Below are 7100 nucleotides of genomic sequence, written 5' to 3'. Positions count from 1 at the left end.
TCAAATAATTCACCTGCTTCTTGGTGATAGACCTAAGGCAAACTCAGTAGACTCAACGATACCTGTTCTCCAAGCCATCCAAAACTCAGGGGAACTTAGGCACTCTGAGTCCAGAACAGCTCAACTTTCCCTTGATGGCTTTTGAGACTGGAAAGAGGGTGAGAGCAGAGTCTGCTGTGACATTCGCCATTAATCCTAGCACTCAGGAGGCAGAAACTGGCCGATTTCTGAGTTTGAAGCCAGCCCCTTCCATATAGTGAGTTCTGTTTTGAGTTGTTTTTGAAAGTTTTATTTATTTATTTTTCTTGGTTTGGTGGCACTGCCCTGCAGTCTCAGCATTCAAGAAGCTGAGGCAGGAGGTTCCTGAGTTCACCACGGACCACTCTGTCAAAACAAGCAAGCCAGCAAGAATCACAAGCAAGAATCAAAACCAATTACATCTTAGAATAAACGTCCGCACTTTGCCCTGGACAGAAGACCTACAAACAAACGACTTTATAGTCTAGTTTGACACATTTATAAGGGTGACCTTGGGTAAATCCTTCAGCTTCCCTAATTTCGTCAACTGCAACCACGATTTTTCTCACGTGACAGTCAAGGCTGACTGGAGGGCTCTCGTGCCCTGTTCAGCGCCCAGTGAAACTGTTCAGTGCCTATGGTATTCTACATCCGCTGGTTGTGCTCATCAGGAAAGGGATGGACTTCACCTGACTAAGAAGAAATAGCAAAAACCCGGAGACCTGGGTGACATTCAAGGAATGCTGGGCGGTCCCGCATTCCCTGGAGGAAAATGGAAGCAATGGCGTCCCCTGGTGGTCATTTAAAGTTCTGCATGCAATGTCAGTTTCCTCGCTTCAAACAGTGTCCACCTTACAGGTAACCCTTCCACGCAGATTTGCAAGACCGATTCTCAACCCGGGTGACCCTGACCAGGGAGCCGAGTCTCATGGGCATTTGTGATGTCCTATATATGTCGGACATCTGAAAGGGTCAGTACTTCCTTATTCATCGGACGTTCCCCGTGAGGCTGTGACCAACCAAAAACCACAAGGAGCCAGAAGGCAGGCATCAGGTGTGACTCCTTGGCAAATGGCTGCATGGGCTTGGACATTACCCTAAAAGCCAGGACCAGCATCCTTCAATGAGAGTGGGAAGCCTCGGGGTTTAATGAAAAGCAGTGGATGTATAAGCCTCAACCTGGGGTTTGCGTGAGCTTGAATCTGGTAATTTGGGAGCTTCTGCCTTTCACCCTAAGTCCTTCGTTTCTGTGCAGCTTGTGCCCTGTGTGTCCCTCTGCATTCCTGCAGGCAGACATCCTCTCCTTTCCCTTCACTCACCCAAATTCTACTCCTCTCATTAGGGGCGCTGCCCCGAGCCCCTTCTCTTTGCGGTATCTCCTGGGCTACTGGGACTTGCTTTGTTTTGTGAGCATCTCTTGTCCTCCTATCTGTTGCTTTTCTAATGGCATACCTACGTTCTCTATCGGTTAAGATACTTGTTTGGTTACTGTGACAACAACCACAATAGCAGTGACTTTAAAGAAGAAAATTAATTTTCCTCTCAGGGAGCAGTTGGGGGCTACACTGTCAAAAGCTGATACAATTTGTGGTGTTAGGTGTTAGGCCCCTCCCATCTTCCTGCTCTTTCAGCATTCAGGATCTCCACAGCTGCTCCCTCCATTTCATCCCTATTCCAGCTGAATACAGGAAGAGGAGAGAAGATGGCTTTCACTGAAGGCGCTCTCCCGGGCGCTGCACCATTCTTTCCACAGATATCTTTGAAGTCAGAACTTTGTTGCTTGACCACTGCCAACTGCACAGCAGACTGGGAAAGTATCCTCAGCTGAGAGAAGGTGTGTGCCAGACTAAAACTGGGAGTTCACACTGACTAAGGAGAGGAACAGTGGGTGACAGCTAGACCCCTCTGCCACATGTGTCCCCACTGTCAGTGCCTATGTAGGAGCCAGTGTCATCAGTGAACTAAAGGGCTCCCTCCAACTAGAGTTACCTGTGTCCTTCCTGCTGTTCCTTGTGATGTTTATAGTACCTTTCCTTACCAGCTTCCTCAGCATCTTGAGAAGAGGATTATGTTTTATGCATTCATCTCTTTCTATCCCCTTTCTTGGTACAGGGGAAAGTGTGCTAACCTTAGCATTGGGTCTTTTGTGGATATCTGAGAGTATTCATGTGGGTGCCCTTGCATGTGGTTAGGGGCGCATGTGTGTGAGGGCTAGAGGTCAAGGGCACATGTCGTCTTTAGTCGCTCTCCACTCTACATTTGGAGGCAGGGTCTCTCACTGAAGCTGGTGTGCGTTTATTCAGTTGGCTTGCTGGGTGATGAGTCCCGGGGACCTGGCTGTCTCCTCTGCTCCCAGTGCTCAGGTTACAGATTTATGTCACCGCCGGGCGGTGGTGGCACATGCCTTTAATCCCAGCACTCGGGAGGCAGAGGCAGTCGGATCTTTGTGAGTTCGAGGCCAACCTGTTCTACAAGAGCTAGTTCCAGGACAGGCTCCAAGGCTACAGAGAAACCCTGTCTCAAAAAAAAAAAAAAAAAAAAAAAAACAGATTTATGTCACCATACTGGCTTCCTGTGTTGTTTCTGGGTCTCTGAACTCAGGTTCCCATGCTGATGCAGCCCACCAAAACGTCTTGCCAGCCCTTCAGGATGTTTTTAAACAAGACTCGTCTTAGCCCCCTTCCCTGTGCTGCTCAGTGGAATATGTCTTGATTCTTGCTATCTGGACTTGAATGACAGGAGAGAAGCCAGAGGAATGAGATGAGAGACTTTCTTCCTCTCCATGGCTATGGTCCCTGGATGACACAAACTCTTACGGTGCCTGCTACAGGGGCCCAAAGACCTCCACCAGGAGTCAGATGGCTGTCACAACAAGAAGGGAGTTCTCCAGGATTCTGACCCCTAACTCAAAAGCTGAAAACCTTGTGGGGGTATGCGAAAAGCTAAGCAGCGACAAGTCACTTCTTGATCCATGTAACAATCAGCAAATAGAATCCAGAGTCCCAGTTCCTGGACAGACCGAGGGTGGAAACACACTGGCCAGACCAGATCCACTTTCTTTAGGAAAGACAGACATGAAGGGCGAGTGCTTTGTGACACTCTCCTCGGGGCTCTTAGAGCAGTCTGGATGCTGAGACAGGCTTCCCTGGGGACTGTGGAGATGAGGCCTCGGGGGTGGGGTACAGAAAGACAACAGACAGGAGCCATGGTGAAAAGTTTGACTCACTAAAGGCTTTGCTTAGGATTCCATTTCCTGGGCCACAGGTTTCAGGCCATTAAGCTGGGCTGGTGACAGGAGGAGGCAGAAATCACTGAGACAGGTTGGGGAGGAGGCAGGTTGGTCTGAGATCAGCTTCAAAGGACAGTCCCTGAGACTGGGGCAGCACTGAGAGGCTCCTGTCAGCTGCTGGGCAGATCTTATCTCCAGTACCCTGGAATCTGGACAGCATCTCACCAAGATCCACCTTTCTCTCAGGTCGATTCTGGGGGTTGGGAGGAGCTAGCTGAACCTAAATAGAATCTGGAGGAAGGATTCTCCTGAGGGATGAGATTACCTGCAGGCTTGAGCCACCATGCCTTCCTTATGTGGCCCTGGGGATTGAACCCTGGGCGTGCTACATGTTAGATGAGCTTTCAGTCAATCGAACCACAACCCCAGACTCAGCCCTTTAACATTATATAATCCTTTAACTTTTTTCTCAGTTTTCATTTTCTTAATGGATATTGTGGGGTTGACCACACAGGACTTCACCCATCTCCCACTGAGCTTGCTCCCCCTTTTTAAATTTATCCCCTTTTGATCTTTTCCAAAAATCCATCTTTTGTAGTTTTTACTTGTAGCATAAAGAAAACAAAGTCACTTGATAGTTATGGTGTTGGTAGGAAACTTTGGAAGTAACTGCTCACAAAGCCACAGGACAGAGACTAGAGGGTCAGGGGAAGAGATACAGTTGTCACTAACCGATAGTGTGACTGTCACTTCTGGGGCCATTGCATGCATTTTCTGTTGGATGGAAGTAGTCATCCCTTGGGGTCTTTGTGAAATTAGTTCCAGGGCACACCCCCCTTAGATGTCAAAATCCATGAATGTCAGATCTTTTGTTAACATAGCAGTATTTGCACAGACACCTCTCGATACATACATACCATCCTTGGTCTGCCAGGTGTCTCTAGATGACCGAAGGTACTCACTATAATACTTAGATGTCACTTCATATGCAGGGACTCAACACAGTATTTAAGGGAAAGGCAATTCTCCCTTTCTGGGACTGTTAAGAATTTTTTTTCAAGTATTTAAAAAAATATCCAAAGTTGGTTGAATCTGTGAATAGAGAGGAGGCAGTTTGCTTGTATCTGATGGAGAAGGTGAATCCTGAGTAAAGTGGGAAGTCGTTATAAGGGTAGACAGTAGTAGGTGGGTATTCACTGTACCAATGGAAATCGGGCACTGGGGGTGTGTCTCAGTGGTAGCGCACTTGTCTGGCTTGTGTGAGGCCCTGGGTTCATCTGTAACAACACACACACACACACACACACACACACACACACACACAGAGAGAGAGAGAGAGAGAGAGAGAGAGAGAGAGAGAGACAGACAGACAGACAGACAGAAAGAAAGATAGACAGACAAAGACAGACCAAGACAGAGAGACACATACGCACATACACACATAGTCGCACACATGCGCACACACACAACTGCTCACAGATAAATAGAGACCCACCAGCAGGTAGATCATTGCCCAGCAAGTCACTGCAGCAGGAAGAGACCAATCTCAGCTGTAGATCACAGCTGTGCCCATGAGAAATGGCGCCACTAAAGCAGTGTTGCCATCCTCTGCTGTAAATGGCTTACACTGTCAGTTAGCACGCGCATTAAAGTGCACACACCCAGTGCCTTCTAATGCAGCACTCCAACTAACCTAAGTTCCATCCAGCAGCCTGGATGAATCCCTGCACAGCACATGGAATAGAGGAGGCCAGTCATGAAAGAGTTCCTGTCGGTCGATCCCCCAGGGCCCTTCAATACCAGACCCAATTAAGTCACAGCTGAAGGAAGCATCCACATGACCATAATAAGAAGCCCCCAAATCTCCATCTCAGTAGCTAGGACCTCCTCTGGGGAATGGGGAGTAGTAGGGGAGGCTGCATTTGGGGAGAGGGTGGGGAGCAGAGATGCAGGAGGACAGGCACCCCGTGCTTGAGTGGGTGACTCTTGAGTCTTTGACAGACTCTGTTCACGTCAGTGTCCTTTAAACAGTGTTTAGGTGTTTAGTGTGACGTTCTAGACACAGCATCTATACATCCCCTCGTTTTAAAAATGGAAGGCTGTGTCAAACCAACAGGGAGCCAACCAAAGTTAGAATGGCGACCCCAGAGTTACAACTCCTCAGTTTTGCCGATGGAAAGTCAAGCACAGAGAGGTTAGAAGATTGACCCAAGGTCGCAGAGCATGTTCCTAATTAAACGAGGGCCAGAACAACACAACAGCTCACTATCATCCTTCTGAAGGCACTGGGCTGAGGGGCACTGCCTTTAAACCCGAGTCCCCTTCTTTTCCAGCAAAGGAAAAGAGCTGATCATTGAGCTGATTCATATAAGGAAGTCATATGAACACTGAGAATTCTACACACGTTGCAAATGGAAGTTTTAAAAAAGATTTAAGTACCCCCAACACACAGTCTGAGAGATGATGGTGGTGGTGATAAGGATGATGAGAATACCACAAAAAGTGACTCAAATCTCCCCCAGCTCCTGTCTAGACTCTATTTGGTACACAGCCTGGGAACCAGAGGGCTTAAGGTGGGGGGGGGGGTGGAAGCCAGGCTGGAAGATGAAGGGTCAGGAGCCAGAAAGTCTGCTAATGTGTTGACTCACCCACCTGGTCTAGGTGAAGCCCCTGGCCCTGGGACAGTCAGGACCTTCGCTGTCTCTCTGAGAGCTTCTCTGTTTTGTTTAGAGGTCAATTACTTCCCATTTGGGGGACTTGTGAACATTAAGAGGTGAGCAGAGTGACGGCTCTGAAGGAAGCAGATAAGGCCAGGGTTGCTTACAGGGCGGCTCGCTCCCCAGTAAAAGCCCCAGGAGGATAAGCACTCACCAGCCAGGGACTCACAGAGCGGCAGCTTTTAGCACCGGACTGATTACAGGGAAGATTGACAGCTGAGGGTTGGGGACTTCCAAGGTTGGGGTGTGGGAGGGTGTTTTTCACAGCCACTGTTAGGCGCAGTGGGGAAAGGGAGAAGAGCTTTTCTTGCTCCCCTTTTCTTAAGGAAGAAATCTTTGGTGTCCAGAGAAATCCAGACCTCCTTACTGTCTTCAGAAAAAGGAGTTCCCTATGGGTTGTGTGTGTGAATCCGGTTCTGTCGTTGTTATTGGTTTTATGTTTGAGGTGAGCCAAATAGGGGTGCCACAACAACCTGGGAGGAGGGAGCGTGACAAAAGATGAGGGTCTACAAGGTTGGCGTGGAATCTTCAGGATACTGTGCCTTCTGTGCCTTCCTCAAGCCTGGTTGTGACATGGTCACATGGTGCAAGTTTGATAGAAAAGGGAGACCACTCAATGGAATTTCAGTGAATTGCATATAACCCCCAAACTCCCTAATGCATGCTTTGATGTGCAGCTTGGACCCCTGGAACAGGACCGTGGACCCAACATCAGAACCTCTGTTTGTCTCCATAGCAAAGGCCTGGACCTCTCCCGGAGAAACGGTCCTTTCCACATTCATCACCACCTCTTCCCCACAGCTCCCCTCACTGCTCACAATCCCTGGCTGGCTTTTCTTTCCCGAGCTTTTGTCTGTCCTGAGTGACACACAGTACACACCACCTTCTATTTTCAGATACCTTTATCGACTCGCCTTTCCCTAGCTTAGCTAGATAATAAAGCCCTGAAGGACAGGGCGGCAGCCATATCTCATTTGCTCTTGTGCCCCTACTGGGAAGGTGCAGCTGAGATGACCCAACGCGGCAGACCTGCCCTGGCTTTCACTCGGAGAGCCCCCATCTTCTCCGCTTTCTTCTGAAGCTTCCCATAGTTGGGAAGGCCTGGAGTCTAACTTGGCTTAATCCAGATCACAGTA

This window comes from Myodes glareolus, chromosome 12 (genome assembly GCF_982192425.1).
Source record: "Myodes glareolus chromosome 12, mMyoGla1.1, whole genome shotgun sequence".
NCBI lineage: Eukaryota > Metazoa > Chordata > Mammalia > Rodentia > Cricetidae > Myodes > Myodes glareolus.
The sequence above is the reverse complement of the archived record's forward strand: the minus strand, read 5'-3'. Positions refer to the sequence as shown.